At 47.7% G+C, this 20656-nt stretch overlaps 1 protein-coding gene across 1 annotated transcript in view; it reads left to right on the top strand.

The window, feature by feature from the left end:
* Nucleotides 1–13822: 13822 nt before the first annotated feature.
* The window catches only part of SLCO5A1 (solute carrier organic anion transporter family member 5A1), a 139112-nt gene continuing 132278 nt past the window's right edge, over nt 13823–20656 (top strand). Inside the window, exon 1 of the mRNA XM_040354379.1 lies at nt 13823–14206. The gene's annotated coding sequence lies outside the window, so the exon portion shown is untranslated. The remainder of the gene's footprint in view (nt 14207–20656) is intronic.

Genomic DNA, 20656 nt, shown 5'->3' with positions numbered 1-20656 from the left:
AGAAGTCACTTCCTTGTTGGACGGGAGAGTGCAAAATCTGGTGCAGTTGTCCAAAGTAGCCAATCAGTTTCTAACTTTAGCTTGTTCAATTAAGCTTTGACAAGAATAAAACTGGAAGCTGATTGGTTTCTATGCACAGCTTCACCACATTTTGCACTCTCCAGTTTTAGTAAATTAACCTCTTTCGGTAATTAAAATTTGTGCATTTCAAGCCTTGATTTTTTATCTTGGTTCAGCTAGAGATCGGGGCAGAGAGAAGCTTTCCAGTATTGTGTTCTCCAGGCTGGGGGGGGGGGGGGGGATCATGGGGAGCCATCCCTGCCAGGACAACACAGTGATTATTCTATAGCCACGGGCAATAATCACATGCCAAAAAATCCATCATGCTAGTTGTACCCAAGTCGATCGATGAAAACATGGGTACATTCAGCCTGCCCATAGATCGTTTGAATGGTCTGACTCAGCAGGGACCATCTATGACCATCTATGGCCAGCTTAGGTTTAAAGTGGAACTTTACTCTCTTATTCAACACTTATCATTTTAAATCTTTATGCTGCTATCATTAGTAAATAGATAGGGTGGTACAGTATTTTTTTTACATTTCTTCAGTTACCGCCTGATTTGCAGGCCTAGGAAAATGATGTCATACATCCCTTGAGTCTTCAGGAGGGGAAGAGGAGTTTTCTTAGCTAAGCACACCCTCCTGCCTGAATGCCTGAGCATTGAGACATGGATGGATATGTGAGTTTGCTTTGAATATAAAAAGTTAACTAAATAGTGTTTTTTCTGAGATGTGTAGTTCTGATTTAAATCTTTTGTGTCTCCCTGGCAACAGAGTTTGTCCTATTACCTCTCCTGCTTCTCTTTTCTCTCAGACTAATCTGTGTTCCTTCAGCACAGTATTGCCCCTCAGCAGCAGTAAATCTTATAGAGGTCAGCAGATCGGCCTCTAGTGACTCACTGGGGTGGATTTAAATCCTTCAGATCCGCGCTAAAGCCGCATGACAGCTACAGCGCGGACCTGCTTTGCCGGGAGGCCGTCAATAGACGTCCTCCCCTTTGCACGCTCCTTGCGTGCACCCTGCAGGGCATGCGCTGTGATCACTGAGTCACTGAGACTCTGATGATCACAGATCGGAGTAAGGGGTCGATCCCAGCCCCTTACCACGTGATTAGCTGTCAGCCAATGACAGCTGATCACGTGATGTAAACATAAGCTCGGTAATCGTTTTTTTTTTCCTCACATTGACAGCGTGAGGAGAAAAAAAAGCCAATCACTGGCTTTTGTGCAAGGGACATCGGTCCCGAAGAGGAAGAGGCACATCCGCCTCATCTGTGCCCACCAGTACCTGCCTGCCAGTGCCCACAGTACCACAAATCAGTGCCCACCAGTGCAAAACAGTGCCACCTTTCAATGCCCACGAGTGCCACCTATTAATGCCCTCTAGTATTGCCAATCAGTGCCTCATCAGTGCCACCTAGCAGTGCTGCCTATCAGTGTCACCTACCAGTGCCGATCAGTACCCATCACTGCCACCCATCAGTGCCCATCACTGCCACCTATCAGTGCCCATTACTGCCACCTATCAGTGCCACCTATTAATGCCATTTCACAGTGCCCTTCAGTGCCACCTATCAATGCCCTTCAGTGCCACCTCTGAGTGCCCACCAGTGCTGCCTATCAGTGCCCATCAATGCAGCCCATCGGTGCCCATCAGTGCAGCCCATCAGTGCAGCCTATCAAGGCAGCCTCATCAGCGTACATCAATGAAGGAGAAAAATTACCTGTTTGCAAAATTTTATAACAAAATATAAAACGGTTTTGTATTTTTTTTAAAAAAAATTCTGTCTTTTTTATTTATTTTTTACAAAAAATAAAATCCGCAGAGGTGATCAAATACCACCAAAAAAAAAGCTTTATTTGTGGGAAAAAAATGATAAACATTTCATTTGGGTACAGTGTTGTATGACCACGCAATTGTCATTCAAAGAGAGAGCGCTGAAAGCTGAAAATTGGTCTGGGCAGGATGGGGGTTTAAGTGCCCAGTAGGCAAGTGGATCATAAAGTCAAATAGGCTGTGAACTTTGCAAGTGCAGTTGTTCTCCGAGCTTAGCAAATCAGGGGAAGCTCTGATGACTTCCATCCTCCAATCATGTGTAAGCAAAAATGTTTTTTTTCCCCCTTGCATGTGATTGGGTATTCTTTTAAAAGTGAGGCTTCATCTGAATTACTAAGCTCTGGAGCACCTGCACTTGTCTATTTGCCTTTAGTAAATCCACCCCAATGTTTCACATTTACCCTACTACAAAAATATGAAAAGTTTTTTTTTCTAGTCCTGACCATATTGAAAAAAATAAATAAATATGCAGAGCTGTATACATTCCCTTAATTTGTATCCAGACAAATTGTAATTTTTCATTATTAAACATATTCCTGCTTATCTTAAAGCGGAGCTCTACCAAGAAAAAAAACAAAAAAAACAAATGCTGCAAAAAAATATATATATATATTTGTATACATACCTGAGGTGCCTGTTGCTAGGCAGATCGTCCGAATCTGCCCCTTCCTGATCCGCGGTCCGTCTTCTTTCTTCTCCATTTCGGCTGCCTCCTGTGGAATGGTGGAGCGGTGTCTTCTGGGACTGTGTGTGTGTCCCAGGAGACATCACCCATTCACGTCGTGCCGCGCGGCTCGCGCATGCGCAGTAGGGAATCGGGCGGTGAAACAGTGTTAGTAGCTGATGACTTTTAATTTTAATTTTTTTTTTTTTAAACCGGACCTCCGCTTTAATTGTGTATGATTCACAATTCTTAATATGTATATATTTTTAATTAAAAGAGTCTCTTTACCATAGCTTCTCATTATTTTTCTTTAAACTACACAATTTAATACGCAATGAAAACACAGCTGATTTATAAACGTTTCATGCTTTATTAACCAGATGTGCTTCCTATGATTCATATTTAATGTAGTTACTGTGTCCTTGTTTCACTCGGAATGAAGTAAGAATTGGTCAGGGGATGCAGATAAGAATGATGCAGATTAAAGAACAATACACTCAAAATCAGATTCTCCTGGAAAGTGTCACGCCACATTAAATTATACAACAAAGCCTTCCGCATGCTCGCTTTCTTCTGGGTGGTTCACTGAGGGAAGTTGAATAATTCCAATTACAAGAAAGATGGGTGTAAAAATGCAATACTAGTACAACTCGAGTTAACATTTTCAGTTACAGTACATTAAAGACTTATAGCAAACCTGGGCTGTCAGCATTTGGAAGGTGTTTAACCACTTCCATACAGGGCACTTATACACCTTCCCGCCCAGACCAATTTTTAGCTTTCAGCGCTGTTGCACTTTGAATGACAATTGTGCGGTCATGCTACACTGTACCCAAACTACATTTTTATCATTTTGTACCCACAAATAGAGCTTTCTTTTAGTGGTATTTGATCGCCTCTGGGATATTTATTTTCTGCAAAAAAAATAAAAAAATTACCCAAAATGTAGAAAAAAAAAGTTTTTTTTTGTTTCTGTTATAAAACATTGTAAATAAGTACATTTTCTCCTTCACTGATGGGCACTGATGGTACTGCACTGACGGGCACTGATAAGGCGGCACTGATGGGCACCGATGAGGTGGCACTGATGTGGTGGCATTGATGGGCACTAATATGCGGCACTGATGGGCGGCACGGATGGGCACTGATAGGCGGCATGGATGGGATTGGATAGGCGGCACGGATGGGCACGGATATGTGGCACAGATAGGCTACGCGGCTGGGCATGGATAGGCGGCATGGATGGGCACGGATAGGCGGCACAGATGGGCACTGATAGGCGGCACGGATGGGCACTGATAGGCGGCACGGATGGGCACTGATAGGTGGCATGGATGGGCACTGATAGGTGGCATGGATGGGCACTGATAGGTGGCACGGATGGGCATAGATGGGCACTATTGTATGTGTCTTACTAATGGATGCCAATCAGTGCCAAACAATGCCTGCCAATCAGTGATGCCCATTGTGGGCACTGATTGGCATCCATTGCAGCACTGATTGGCATCCATTTTTTGTGTCCTCATCCCTGGTGGTCTAGGGTGGCATACCTTTATTTTTTTAATCCCTGGTGGTCTAGTGGGCATCCCTGGTGATCCAGTGGGCATCCCTGGTGGTCCAGTGGGCATCCTCGGGGGGGCTGTGCTGATAATCGATCAGCACAAACCCCCCCTGTCACAGGAGAAGCCGATCGGCTCTCCTCTACTCGCGTCTAACAGACGCGAGTGAGGAAAAGCTGATTACCGGCTTTTCCTGTTTACATCGTGATCAGCCGTGATTGGACACGGCTGATCACGTGGTAAAGAGTCCCCGTGAGAGACTCTTTACCGAGATCGGTGTTGCGGAGTGTCAGACTGACACCCTGCAACAACGATCACCGCGATGCGCGCCCCGGGGGCGCACAGCGGCTCAGAATCCTGAGGACGTCATATGACGTCCAGTCAGGATTCTACAACCACTTTGCCGACGTCAATTTGTCATTGGCGGGCGGCAAGTGGTTAAAATAAGTTTTCTGCCTCAGGGCAAGCCCAAAAAAGGTACTAGACTCTTAATATTGTACATGTTAAAGCCCAACTCCATTTTATTTTTTTTATGAATGACCCAACCATTGTAAAACATACAGGGCCAGACCAACGTAGTGTATCGTAATTTTAGGCAGGCGTAGCGTATCGTAGTAACGCTACGCCGCCGCAACTTTGAGAGGCAAGTGCTGTATTCACAAAGCACTTGCCTCTAAAGTTACGGCGGCGTAGCGTAAATCTGCCGGCGTAAGGGCGCGCAATTCAAATGGATGAGATGGGGGCGTTTTTTATGTTAATACGTCTTGACCCGACGTAAATGGCGTTTTTTCTGAACGGCGCATGCGCCGTCAGTGGGGGTATCCCAGTGCGCATGCTCCAAAATAACCCGCAACAAGCCAATGCTTTCGACGTGAACGTAATTCTACGCAAAGCCCTATTCGCGAACGACTTAGGCAAACTACGTAAAATTTTCAAAATTCGACGCGGGAACAACGTCCGTACTTAAAGTGGTTGTAAACTCGTTTTTATAAGTTTTACCTACAGGTAAGCCTATAATAAGGCTTACCTGTAGGTATAAAGAATATCTCCTAAACCTGTGCGGTTTAGGAGATATTCCCCCCGCAATGCGCCGCTGATTGCAGCGGCGCATGCGCAGCGGGGATCCTCGGCTAAAGGACCGGCAGCCGCCGGACCTTGCCGAAGTTAAATCATCGCCGCTCCAGCCAATCACAGCGCTGGAGCGGCGATACCCAGAAGACACGCCGAGTCAAGATGATATCTCGCTCGGCGTGGACCAGGTGAGTTCCCTACACCTCGTTTTGAGGTAAGTATTTCATAATGAGCTAATATGCGGTGCATACTAGCTCATTATGGCTTTTACTTTTCAGGTGAACAAAAAAAAATTTTTTTTGCGGGTTTACAACCGCTTTAACATAGGATACGCCTCATATAGCAGGGGTAACTTTACGCCGGAAAAAGCCTTACGGAAACAACGTAAACAAATGCGCCGGCCGGACGTACGTTTGTGGATTGGCGTATCTAGCTAATTTGCATACTCGAGGCAGAAATCGACGGAAGCGCCACCTAGCGGCCAGCGTAAATATGCACCTTAGATCCGACGGCGTACTAAGACGTACGCCAGTCGGATCTAGCCCTGCTTCAGGCGTATCTTGTTTTGTGGATACAAAACAAAGATACGCCGGAGCAAACTAGAAGTTATGCGGCGTATCAATAGATACGCCGTCGTAACTTCTTTGTGGATCTGGCCCACAGACAGCAGCCCTGTTTACAATACTTGCCTCCTCTCCAGAGCTGTCCACCCCAAAAAAAATCATTACCACCACTAGATGTCACCAGTCTTCCATGCTGATGATGCCCAGTACATATGAGAGCATTGTATGATTATTTTTAGGATGGGTCATGTGTTCTCTGCAATTTGTAGTCATTTGGAGTCATTTGATTAGTTAAAATCTACTTAGTCCTGACAACAACCTCTAAATAATACAAATTTCCACATTTCATAAAACAGTTTAAATTAAGGAATTTGAAGATTGGAAAAAAAAAATTAAATACTGTAAAAATGGTACAAAAAATAACTTGAGGACATTAATCTCAGAGCAGGGGCGGACTGACAACTCATGGGGCCCCCGGGCAATAGAAGATTATGGGGCCCCCGGGCTTACAGATGGCCACCAAGCCAGGAGGCATTACAGAGGCGGGACAGCTAAAATCTTGGGATTTTCACATCAAAAGCATGTCGTTTTGGACATATCAGGGATAGATGTAAAAAAAACACAGATTTTTACATACTGTCCCTGGTTTTACTGAGCCTGGAATCCCTGATGGGGCCCCCTAGTGGCATGGGGCCCTCGGGCACTGCCACTAGGGGGCTTAAAGCATGCTATACAGCACAGTGCTTGTGCTGTGTAATTTGGCCCTCTCTCTCACCTGAAATACCTGGCTGATCCTGCCAGTTTCTTCCCTCCGCTCTGTAAAATCACCACGGTTAATCATGGCTGCTGAGCCCTGACACTGTGGTCAGTTTACATGCCTCCGCCATCTGCAGCTCTCCTGTCCTCCCCCCTTCCCTCTCTGCCTGTCGGCTCCTGTGTCAGGGCCTGCCCCCCCCCCCCCCCCCCGCTGAAATTATTTTGAATACTATACCATGCTCTGTCTCCTAAGTATATGTCCCCCTGTGTGTGTGTTTTAAAAAAAAAATGACGATTATACCTCATTTCTGAGCACTGATCACCGCTCATGTGACCTGCCAGCTCGCTCCTCCTTTTTTTTATAAAACAGACACAGGGTTACATAGCCTTTGGAGACAGTGCTGATTATGTAAAGTCCCTAGAGTGGGTTAACAACCACTTAAAGTAAAGCCTAGAATTCCACTTTAAAGTGATTGTAAATAGTCACCTTGTAAAACAACCCATTCAGTTTAAAATAGAAATTAAAGGCAAAACATTTTTGTACTGATATAAAAAAAAACATTATAAATACCCTTTTTTATATGTGATGACATTCCCTCTGTTCTCAACTTCTCAAGAGCTGGGGGACGAGAAGCAGCAGCACACTAAGTTTCCCAGTGAAAGGCTGTGCAGCGAAGGCGTGTCAGGACAAGTCTGATCATTGGAGGCGAGCATACTGAGTTCCCAGCAGAGCTAGAGAACTGGAACAGGTGCATCCGAGCTACTACCTCCTGTGCAATGCCTGGTGAGCCTCAAGAACACAGGACTCAGCCTGTGAAGTCTCTGTAAAGCTCCATATAGCCCATGTAAAAAAGGACAAAGGCTAGTGCCATGGAAGTTGGCTAAAACATTGTTTTATTAATGCGAATGTGAACAACAGTCAAAAAGAAGCCCAACGCGTTTTGGCCGTCAGGCCCTAATCATGGCTAACAAATAAGTGTCACTAAAACAGCCTAAATAGTGTAGACTAAATCCCATGATCAACCCCAAGGGTCACATGACCCCCAGTAAAAGGGGTGGCTGGAAAAATTTCAAAACATACAAGAGCACTATATGCATTCAATTGTACATGAATGTATAAAAAAAACATAAATCACAAAATAAAAAAAGGAACAGCATTAAATATAATCAAAGAGTATGATGAAATAGTATATATCTCCAGATGTCTGTTTCTATTTAAAATTCTCATTTTTATGTGTTAGATCAGGCATGTCCAAATTTCGAATTTACTAATTTCCAAATTTTCGAATTTACGAAATTTGGAAATTTTGAAAATTTGAAATTTTGAAAATTTGAAATTTTGAAATTTTGAAAATTTGAAATTTTGAAATTTTGAAATTTTGAAAATTTGAAATTTAGAAAATTTGAAATTTTACAAATTTGAAAATTTGAAATTTTGAAAATTTGAAATTTTGAAATTTGAAATTTTACAAATTTGAAAATTTGAAATTTTTAAATTTTGAAAATTTGAAAATTTGAAATTTGAAAATTTGAAATTTAGAAAATTTGAAATTTTGAAAATTTGAAATTTTGAAATTTTGAAAATTTGAAATTTTGAAAATTTGGAAATTCTAAATTGCGAAAATTCGGAAATTCTAAATTTCAGAAATTTGAAATTTCGGAAATTCGAAAATCCAAAAATCCAGACTTCGGAAATTCGAAAATTCAGAATTTGAAACTTCTGAAAATTCAGAATTTGAAACTTCTGAAAATTCAGAATTTGAAACTTCTGAAAATTCAGAATTTGAAACTTCTGAAAATTCAGAATTTGAAACTTCTGAAAATTCGAAAATCTGAACATTTCGATTTTAGAATTTCTGAATTCCGAATTTTCGATTTTCCGAATTCTGAATTTCGAATTTCTGAATTCCCATATTCAGAATTATCTAATTTCCTGAATTTCCAAAAAAAGGTAAAAAGACGAATGAAACGAAAACAAAAACAAATTTTTACATTTGTACTAACCTTCATTAATAAGACTAAACAAAGACATTTTACCAATTCCAAGCCGCCCGCTGTCGTTTTACGTTGGTACTTTGAAGAGGAATACTGTTGTCATGGTAGCAGCTAGTTATGATAACCCCCATATCCTATTGAAGTGAATGGTCCGCTTCAAGATAAAAGAGGTCTCTGCGGCGGATTTGCCGCAAGATCACTTTTTTTCGGCGGCGGGAGAGTGCCCCCTAACCTGAGCCGTCGGTAGCGGCAGAGGCGATCGAATGCTGTCCCTAGGCTGACATTGAGATGAGTGACGGGAACATGGCACCCACCCTGCTCCATATCATTGCAAGGCGGAAGCAATGTCAAAACGTCACTTCTGCCCAATGCTGCCCAATGAAAGGGACATTTATATATGACATTAAATGTATTTATTTTTTATTGCATTTTTGTTTACATTCCTTGTAATAGGAATAAAAGTGACATAAAATTTCAAAATAAAAAATGTAAAGTAAAATAAATAAGAAAAATCTATTTTTTTAAAGCGCCCTGTCCCGACGAGCTCGCACGCAGAAGTAAACGCATACATGAGCAGCGCCCGCATAGGAAAACGGTGTTCAAACTACACATGTGAGGTATCGCTGCATTTCCGAGAGCAATAATTTTAGCCTTTGACCTCCTCTGTAACTCAAAACATGCAACCTGTAGAGTTTTTTAAACGTCACCTATGGAGATTTTTAAGGGTAAAAGTTTGTCACCATTCCACGAGTGGGCGCAATTTTTAAGTGTGACATGTTGGGTGTCAATTTACTTGGCGTAACATTATCTTTCACAATATAAAATACAAATTGGGCTAACTTTACTGTTGTCTTTTTTTAATAAAAAAAAGTAATTTTTTTCCCAAAAAAGTGCGCTTGTAAGACCGCTGAGCAAATACGTTGTGACAAAAAGTATTGCAACGACCGACATTTTATTCTCTAGGGTGTTAGAAAAAAAAATAATGTTTGGGGGTTCTAAGTATTTTTCAGGATCAGGATGTCTTTTTTTGGAATGCTGGGCTTTGCCTGTGTAGTATATACCCCCCTTTTCTTCCATAGCTCTTATGATTGGTCACTTCCCCCCACCTGTCATCTGTACCTGTTCCCTCCTTGTGATCCATGAGACAAGCACACAAAGCCATGAGCATCTCACTGAGCAGGTGTTCTCATGAAGGCAGTGACCCCCTGTGCCCTCTACCTGCACACTGCCCACCCTGGGGACTGTCACTCCTGTCATTCACCAGCCAGGCGGAGCAGGGCAGCCAGAACAGATGGACAATGGAGAGGCTGAGAGCTGATTAGCATCCCATAGAAATCTGCCCCCCTTTGCCTTCTGAGCACCAACTCCTCATCTTACCAGCGAAGGATCAGGGGAAATAGCCGAGCTCCAACCTGAAAACAGTTAACCCCATCAACCCTGGGCAGCATGTGAGGCACCGGGGGTGCAGAATTTCATAGCGGGAGGGAGCCCAACAAGTGTGAGGAATCATTACAGAGCGGGCACTGCGGATATTTCTATCTCTACTAGAAGGGAGGGGGGGGGGGGGTACATACTTTCACTGTCATCATTATCAACAGAGACAGCAGCCACACACAGATTAACCCCACAGCAGATGTATTTGCACATGTGCGTTAGTTTTGGTTTATCTGGGAGGGGATTTATCGGGTGAGGGGTGTCAGTCTGGATGGGTGGGAGTCTGTGGGTGGGGTCAGTAGTTGGGGGTGGGGCTCTGCCAGGGTGGGGGGCAGCGGTGGCTGGTGGTATATTTTTTTGGGGGACGGCAAACAATCCACTCTCCACCACACCTGCACAACCCCCTGGCGATTAGGTTTCATGCACTTCAAAAAAAAAAATTGGAATCCATGCGTCCAGCACCCTGCATGTAGTTTAGTTTAGGGGCCGGCTGGATTAGGGGGGGGTGGCACCCCTGTGCCCCGTATGGATGGGCCGCCACTGGTGGGGGGTGTTAGTGTGCACCAGACTATACCACCGCCACTGACAGACGTCCTCCACATCCACACTGACACCCCCCTACCCCCAACTACTGACACCCTAGACTGACAAAGCCCTCATCTTTCCTGTCACTGACCCCCCAGGCTGACAGAACCCCACTCCTAACCATGGACACAAACAATTGCCCCCCACTCCCCCCAGACTGGCATCCCCAACTTCTGAGCCTCACCTGCTGTGTACAGACTCCGATACCAATAGACCCCCCTCCCCCACACACACTGACACCTCTTTATCCCCCACACTTAGATCTCCTCCAGACTGAAAGACCCCAACCCCCCCTCCCAGACTGACACGCCCACTCTGATGGACCCCACCTCCCCAGACTGACACCCCCACTCTGATGGACCCCACCCCCCCAAGACTGACACCCCCACTCTGATGGACCCCACCCCCCCAGACTGACACCCCCACTCTGATGGACCCAGGGCCAGCCTTAGGTGTTCAGGCGCCATGTGCGAGCTAATCCTGTGGCGCCCCCCCATCTTCACCCCTCGCCCCCTGGTCACCTAAACTTACTTACCTTTCGGTGGACGGTGCGGCTTTGCATTTAAAAATGGCGCCACCCGGCGCTTAGACGCCACTGTGCATGTGCCGTCTGCCCGAGAATAGCCGAGCGTTTTATGGCTTTCCCGTGCAGCGGCGGCGCATGCGCAGTGTGCCTGTCGGGGGCCGGCAGCAGCCATTTTTTTCAGGTGCCGCAACCGATGCGTTGCTCTTCACCCAGTGCCAGGGCAGGGGGACCTGGCAGCGCCTCATGGGAGTCGGACTCCGTTGATGAACATGTGAGTAACTGACTGCGACTCGCATTCTGCAAGCTGCGATGGCCGCACGGCACCCCTGTTGCCCATGGCGCCCTGTGCGGCCGCACAGCTCGCACACCCCAAAGGCCGGCCCTGGATGGACCCCACCCGTCGGGACTGACACCCCCACTCTGATAGACCCCACCCCCTAGACTGACACCCCCACTCTGATGGACCCAACCCCCTAGACTGACACCCCCACTCTGATGGACCCCACCCCCCCAGACTGATACCCCCACTCTAATGATCCCCACACCCCCCAGACTGACACCCCCACTCTGATGATCCCCACCACCCAGACTGACACCCCCACTCTAATGATCCTCACCCCCCCAGACTGACACCCCCACTCTGATGGACCCCACCCCCCAGACTGACACCCCCACTCTGATGGACCCCACCCCCCAGACTGACACCCCCACTCTGATGGACCCCACCTCCCCAGACTGACAACCCCACTCTGATGATCCCCACCCCCACAGACTGACACTCCCTCTCTGATGATACCCTCCCCTCCAGACTGACACTCCCATTTTGATGGACCCCACCCCCCAGACTGACACCCCCACTCTGATGGACCCCACCCCCCCAGACTGACACCCCCACTCTGATGGACCCCACCCCCCCAGACTGACAACCCCACTCTGATGGACCCCACCCCCCCAGACTGACACCCCCACTCTGATGGACCCCACCCCACCAGACTGACAACCCCACTCTGATGGACCCCACCCCCCCAGACTGACACTCCCTCTCTGATGATACCCTCCCCTCCAGACTGACACTCCCATTTTGTTCGCCCCCACCCCCCGGACTGACACCCCCACTCTGATGGACCCCACCCCCCAGACTGACACCCCCACTCTAATGGAACCCACCCCTAGACTGACACCCCCACTCTGATAGACCCCACCCACCTAGACTGACACCCCCACTCTGATGGACCCCCCCCCCCCCAGACTGACACCCCCACTCTGATGGACCCCACCTCCCCCAGACTGACACCCCCACTCTGATGGACCCCACCTCCCTAGACTGACACCCCCACTCTGATGGACCCCACCTCCCCAGACTGACACCCCCACTCTGATGGACCCCACCTCCCCAGACTGACACCCCCACTCTGATGGACCCCACCTCCCTAGACTGACACCCCCACTCTGATGGACCCCACCTCCCCCAGACTGACACCCCCACTCTGATGGAACCCACCTCCCCCAGACTGACACCCCCACTCTGATGGAACCCACCTCCCCCAGACTGACACCCCCACTCTGATGGACCCCACCTCCCCCAGACTGACACCCCCACTCTGATGGACCCCACCTCCCCCAGACTGACACCCCCACTCTAATGGAACCCACCTCCCCCAGACTGACACCCCACTCTGATGGACCCCACCTCCCCCAGACTGACACCCCCACTCTGATGATCCCCACCACCCAGACTGACACCCCCACTCTGATGGACCCCACCTCCCCCAAACTGACACCCCCACTCTGATGGAACCCACCTCCCCCAGACTGACACCCCCACTCTGATGGACCCCACCTCCCTAGACTGACACCCCCACTCTGATGGACCCCACCTCCCCCAGACTGACACCCCCACTCTGATGGAACCCACCTCCCCCAGACTGACACCCCCACTCTGATGGACCCCACCTCCCCCAGACTGACACCCCCACTCTGATGGAACCCACCTCCCCCAGACTGACACCCCCACTCTGATGGACCCCACCTCCCCCAGACTGACACCCCCACTCTAATGGAACCCACCTCCCCCAGACTGACACCCCACTCTGATGGACCCCACCTCCCCCAGACTGACACCCCCACTCTGATGATCCCCACCACCCAGACTGACACCCCCACTCTGATGGACCCCACCTCCCCCAAACTGACACCCCCACTCTGATGGAACCCACCTCCCCCAGACTGACACCCCCACTCTGATGGACCCCACCTCCCTAGACTGACACCCCCACTCTGATGGACCCCACCCCCTAGACTGACACTTGCATTTGATTACACTGTTGTTCAGTGTTGATATAGACTTTCAGTGTCTTATTTTTTTATTTTTATTTTAGCGCTACAATTTATTGTATATTGTTTATTGCTTTCTTGTTTCACTGGATTGTTTGTGGCTGCTCAGTATCACGATAGTGCAGATTTATTTTGTTTTTGTTCCTTTATATTGGCTTTTAGAATTTACAAATGCAGCAATTTAGAAATCAGGTAAAAGGTTTAGTGCTGGAAAACACTTTTTGATAGCTAGAAAGTGCATTTTATATACTTCTATACAGATCAGACCAAGTCCAGGGACACATGAGGAGGAAAGAGGGACAGTCCTTGGAAATCAGGGATAGTTGGGAGCTATGCAATAGACCCCGCCCCTTTCCTGGACAGACCCCCCACACTGACAAACCCCCACTCCCGAAGTCCTCCTTCACTAACCCCCAATGACAGCTGTATAGTGACCAGGGGTCTTCATGTAGTGCCCACGAGTCACACAGCCATTGAAGGGTCTTTGTGATCCTCCCGGCAGCTGTGTGTGTCTTCTCCTCTGTGCTGATAATGATGACAGTGAAGTCTCCCCTCCCCCTCCGAATAGAGATAAGCTCGGACTGTCCGCCTCTAATGATTCCTGACACTCTGCACTCCCTGGCCGGCATGTATGGGGTTAAGTGTTGTCAGCTCGGCGCTCGCCTATCTCCCCTGATCTCTCGCTGGTGAGATGAGAAGTCGGTGCATGCTCAGAAGACACAGGGGACATGTACACGGGATACATTCATAGAGTCTCATTCTATTCCACACCGGCAGCCGGAGCGCACCGACTTCTCCCATTCATGGTGAATGAACACAGGTGAGTGATCGGCTTCTTCTATTCCTCACCCTCCATACATAGCGCTGACCTGAGCAGAGGTGCTGTACTGTCATCTCTCATCACAGTACATAGAATGGGGGAGACAAAGGCAGAGAGGAGCACACATGGCATGGAACAAAGAGGAGAGCTCTGGGCTGTCATTGGATGAGATCATACCATCTATTGTCTGGGCTGTGATTGGATGAGATCATACCATCTATTGTCTGGGCTGTGATTGGATGAGATCGTACCATCTATTGTCTGGGCTGTGATTGGATGAGATCGTACCATCTATTGTCTGGGCTGTGATTGGATGAGATCGTACCATCTATTGTCTGGGCTGTGATTGGATGAGATCGTACCATCTATTGTCTGGGCTGTGATTGGATGAGATCATACCATCTATTGTCTGGGCTGTGATTGGATGAGATCGTACCATCTATTGTCTGGGCTGTCATTGGATGAGATCGTACCATCTATTGTCTGGGCTGTGATTTGATGAGATCATACCATCTATTGTCTGGGCTGTGATAGGATGAGATCGTACCATCTATTGTCTGGGCTGTCATTGGATGAGATCGTACCATCTATTGTCTGGGCTGTGATTGGATGAGATCGTACCATCTATTGTCTGGGCTGTGATAGGATGAGATCGTACCATCTATTGTCTGGGCTGTCATTGGATGAGATCGTACCATCTATTGTCTGGGCTGTGATTGGATGAGATTGTACCATCTATTGTCTGGGCTGTGATTTGATGAGATCGTACCATCTATTGTCTGGGCTGTGATTGGATGAGATCATACCATCTATTGTCTGGGCTGTGATTGGATGAGATCATACCATCTATTGTCTGGGCTGTCATTGGATGAGATCGTACCATCTATTGTCTGGGCTGTCATTGGATGAGATCGTACCATCTATTGTCTGGGCTGTGATTGGATGAGATCATACCATCTATTGTCTGGGCTGTGATTGGATGAGATCGTACCATCTATTGTCTGGGCTGTGATTGGATGAGATCGTACCATCTATTGTCTGGGCTGTCATTGGATGAGATCGTACCATCTATTGTCTGGGCTGTGATTGGATGAGATCGTACCATCTATTGTCTGGGCTGTGATTGGATGAGATCGTACCATCTATTGTCTGGGCTGTCATTGGATGAGATCGTACCATCTATTGTCTGGGCTGTCATTGGATGAGATCGTACCATCTATTGTCTGGGCTGTGATTGGATGAGATCATACCATCTATTGTCTGGGCTGTGATTGGATGAGATCGTACCATCTATTGTCTGGGCTGTGATTGGATGAGATCGTACCATCTATTGTCTGGGCTGTGATTGGATGAGATCGTACCATCTATTGTCTGGGCTGTGATTGGATGAGATCGTACCATCTATTGTCTGGGCTGTGATTGGATGAGATCGTACCATCCATTGTCTGGGCTGTGATTGGATGAGATCGTACCATCTATTGTCTGGGCGATGTAATGCCTGATCCGAGGATGGAGGAACCCAGATACATGTCCCTGTCACCCCATATAATACATAGACGTCATGTCCCTGTCACCCCATATAATACATAGACGTCATGTCCCTGTCACCCCATATAGTACATAGACGTGATGTCCTTGTCACTCCATATAGTACATAGACGTGATGTCCCTGTCACCCCATATAGTACATAGACGTGATGTCCCTGTCACCCCATATAGTACATAGACGTGATGTCCCTGTCACCCCATATAGTACATAGACGTGATGTCCCTGTCACCCCACATAGTACATAGACGTGATGTCCCTGTCACCCCACATAGTACATAGACGTGATGTCCCTGTCACCCCATATAGTACATAGACGTGATGTCCCTGTCACCCCATATAGTACATAGACGTGATGTGCCTGTCACCCCACATAGTACATAGACGTGATGTGCCTGTCACCCCACATAGTACATAGACGTGATGTCCCTGTCACCCCACATAGTACATAGACGTGATGTGCCTGTCACCCCACATAGTACATAGACGTGATGTCCCTGTCACCCCATATAGTACATAGACGTGATGTCCCTGTCACCCCACATAGTACATAGACGTGATGTCCCTGTCACCCCACATAGTACATAGACGTGATGTCCCTGTCACCCCATATAATACATAGACGTGATGTCCTTGTCACTCCATATAGTACATATACGTGATGTCCCTGTCACCCCATATAATACATAGACGTGATGTCCCTGTCACCCCATATAGTATAAAGACGTGATGTCCCTGTCACCCCATATAGTATAAAGACGTGATGTCCCTGTCACCCCATATAATACATAGACGTGATGTCCCTGTCACCCCATATAGTACATAGACGTGATGTCCCTGTCCATATAGTACATAGACGTGATGTCCCTGTCACCCCATATAATACATAGACGTGATGTCCCTGTCACTCCATATATTACCTTAGACGTGATGTCCCTGTCACTCCATATAGTACATAGACGTGATGTCCCTGTCACCCCATATAGTACATAGACGTGATGTCCCTGTCACCCCATATATTACATAGACACGATGTCCCTGTCACCCCCATATAATACATAGACGCGATGTCCCTGTCATCCCATATAGTACATAGACGTGATGTCCCTGTCACTCCATGTAGTACATAGACGTTATGTCCCTGTCACCCCATATAGTACATAGACGTGATATCCCTGTCACCCCATATAGTACTTAGACGTCATGTCCCTGTCACCCCATATAGTACATAGACCCCTGTACAGTCAGTGTGCCCCCTGTACAGTCAGTGTGTCCCCTTGTATAGTCAGTGTGTCCCCTTGTATAGTCAGTGTGCCCCCTGTACAGTCAGTGCGTCCCCTGTACAGTCAGTGCGCCCCCTGTACAGTCAGTGCGCCCCCTGTACAGTCAGTGTGCCCCCTGTACAGTCAGTGTGTCCCCTTGTACAGTCAGTGTGCCCCCTGTACAGTCAGTGTGCCCCCTGTACAGTCAGTGTGTCCCCTGTACAGTCAGTGTGTCCCCTTGTATAGTCAGTGTGCCCCCTGTACAGTCAGTGTGCCCCCTGTACAGTCAGTGTGTCCCCTTGTACAGTCAGTGTGCCCCCTGTACAGTCAGTGTGTCCCCTGTACAGTCAGTGTGTCCCCTTGTATAGTCAGTGTGTCCCCTTGTATAGTCAGTGTGTCCCCTTGTACAGTCAGTGTGCCCCCTGTACAGTCAGTGTGCCCCCTGTACAGTCAGTGTGCCCCCTGTACAGTCAGTGTGCCCCCTGTACAGTCAGTGTGCCCCCTGTACAGTCAGTGTGCCCCCTGTACAGTCAGTGTGCCCTCTGTACAGTCAGTGCGCCCCCTGTACAGTCAGTGTGCTCCCTGTACAGTCAGTGTGCTCCCTGTACAGTCAGTGTGCCCCCTGTACAGTCAGTGTGCCCTCTGTACAGTCAGTGTGCCCCCTGTACAGTCAGTGTGCCCCCTGTACAGTCAGTGCGCCCCCTGTACAGTCAGTGCGCCCCCTGTACAGTCAGTGCGTCCCCTGTACAGTCAGTGCGTCCCCTGTACAGTCAGTGCGCCCCCTGTACAGTCAGTGTGCCCTCTGTACAGTCAGTGTGCCCTCTGTATAGTCAGTGTGTCCCCTGTACAGTCAGTGCGCCCCCTGTATAGTCAGTGCGCCCCCTGTACAGTCAGTGTGCCCCCTGTACAGTCAGTGTGCCCCCTGTACAGTCAGTGTGTCCTCTGTACAGTCAGTGTGTCCTCTGTACAGTCAGTGTGCCCCCTGTACAGTCAGTGCGCCCCCTGTATAGTCAGTGCGTCCCCTGTACAGTCAGTGTGCCCCCTGTACAGTCAGTGTGCCCCCTGTACAGTCAGTGTGCCCCCTGTACAGTCAGTGTGCCCTCTGTACAGTCAGTGTGCCCCCTGTACAGTCAGTGTGCCCCCTGTACAGTCAGTGTGTCCCCTGTACAGTCAGTGTGTCCCCTGTACAGTCATTGTGCCCCCTGTACAGTCATTGTGCCCCCTGTACAGTCATTGTGCCCCCTGTACAGTCAGTGTGCCCCCTGTACAGTCATTGTGCCCCCTGTACAGTCAGTGTGCCCCCTGTACAGTCAGTGTGCCCCCAGCAGTGAGCAGTACATATCCTGACACCACTATTCTGCCCAGCCTCCAGCTTTGGCATTCATCTTGGCTTGGCTCATCCTTATCTGAAGTGCGGCTAAAGTCATCCTAAGCTCTGGTATAAAAAAAGAAATACTCAAGTATGTCTTCCTAGGGCCGGTTCACACCACATGCAGGCCAATGCGTTTGTTTCTGCATTAAAACTACAAGAACAGTAGGTACATGGGTTCCAATGGCATAGTCCTCATCAGTGCAGTCAGTAAGACATGCTGCATTATTTCTGCACTGGAACACACGTCAGTAATTAGCCCTCTTCACACTGGTGTGATTTCTGAGTCGCACAGAATCGCATGACCATTGTTTTCAATGGTGTCCTGCAATTTCAGACCCTAACTGACAGAAGTCGCATTAGATAAGAAGTGATTCCTATGCGACTTTCATAAGATAATTGTTGTGTGGGTTTTATTTTTATTTTATTTAACCCTCACCTCTCTTCCGCGATCATCCTGCCTCCTCCTAAGTACATTCTATTCATACCAGAGTATAGCAGAAACGCTTTCCCACAATTTTATTTTTTTGTGCGTTTTTCGTGCTTAAGTGCACGTTGTGCATAGGGCAGCCCGTGCCACAAATGCCCCAAAGTAGATCAAGAGCCTTTTTGGTCATGGTGTGGCGTAATTGTTTTTTTAGTGCGCATTTAGGTGCGATTGTAGCACGCCTTTCCACTTCCGTCAGATGGACGTCCGTGGACTTTCTGTGGTTATACGGGGATGATGTCTGCATCTACAGGCACCAGCCTGATTTTATATATAAACTTTTTTTTTTGTCCGCAGTACCCGATTGTCATGCAGAGATTCAGAATGGAGCTCTACCTATGTAAACAAGGCAGAGTTCCGTTCTGATGGGGGAAGGGATGTTTTTTGTGTTCTTGCAAAGCGGGGACTAAAATCCATCTCTTCCCCCCAATAAAAGCAGCACATACAGTACACAAAAACACTGGCTAGGCATACAGTTAACCCTTTGATCACCCTAGATGTTTAACCCCTTATCCAGCCAGTGTCATTAGTACAGTGACAGTGCATTATTTTAGCACTGATCACTCTATTAGTGTCACTGATTCCTGCCATGTCAAAAGTGTCAGTTAGTGTCTGATTGTCTGCCGCAATATCAAGTGGTTAAAGCGGTAGTTCACCCTCCTTTCCATCATTAGACCATTAAATTCGGCATCGTAGCGCGAGCTACGGTATGCCGGTCTTAAATTTTTAATCCCCGTACTCACTGTGGTATCGCTGATTGAAGAAATCGACTCCCGCGGGGAATGGGCGTGCCTATGGAGAGGGAGGATGATTGACGGCCGGCTCTGGCACGTCACGCTCCCCGAAGACAGCCGGAGTAGGTCTCGGCTATTCACGACGCCTGCGCACAGGCTATGCGCAGGCGCCCTGAATAGCCAAGCCTATTTCGGCTATTTCCGGAGAAGCGTGACGTGCCAGGGCCGGCCGTCAATCACCTTCTCTCACCATAGGAACGCCCATTCCCCGGATTCTTCAATCAGCGATACCGCAGTGAGTACGGGCATAAAAAATGTAAGACCGGCATACCGTAGCTCGCGCTACGATGCCGAATTTAATGGTCTAATAAAAAAAAACTTTTTTTTTTTTTTTAACAGGGCGAACCCCCGCTTTAACTACATGCCGACCAGCCGCAGGTTGGCTCTCCTGCGCGAGAGCCCGTAGCTCTATGTCGCCTCGCGAAGCGGGCACTAGGGGCGCGCCCCCCCGCTCACTCCTGTCTCCCGCGCGCGTCAGGGGAGAAATGCCTGACCGTCTGTTCATACTGTGTATAAATAGCGATCAGTCATTTCCCCTAGTGAGTCCACCCCCCCCTACAGTTAGAACACACCCAGGGAACATACTTAACCCCTTCCCCGCCCCTAGTGTTAACCCCTTTACTGCCAGTGGCATTTTTATAGTAATCCAATGCATTTTTATAGCACCGATCACTATAAAAATGCCAATGGACCGAAAAATGGGTCAAAAGTGTCCAAAGTGTCCGCCATAATGTCGCAGTACTGAAATAAAATCGCTGATCGCCGCCATTACCAGTAAAAAAAATATATTAATAAAAATGCCATAAAACTATCCCTTATTTTTTAAACGCTAGAACTTTTGCGCAAACCAATCAATAAATGCTTATTGCCATTTTTTTTTTACTAAAAATATGTAGAAGAATACGTATCGGCATAAACTGAGGAAAAAAAATGTTTTTTTTTATATATTTTTGGGGGATATTTATTATGGTAAAAAGTAAAAAATATTCATT

The sequence above is a fragment of the Rana temporaria genome, chromosome 5 (genome assembly GCF_905171775.1).
Source record: "Rana temporaria chromosome 5, aRanTem1.1, whole genome shotgun sequence".
Lineage (NCBI taxonomy): Eukaryota > Metazoa > Chordata > Amphibia > Anura > Ranidae > Rana > Rana temporaria.
Note: the sequence above shows the minus strand (reverse complement) of the source record. Positions and strands in the feature narration are given on the sequence as shown.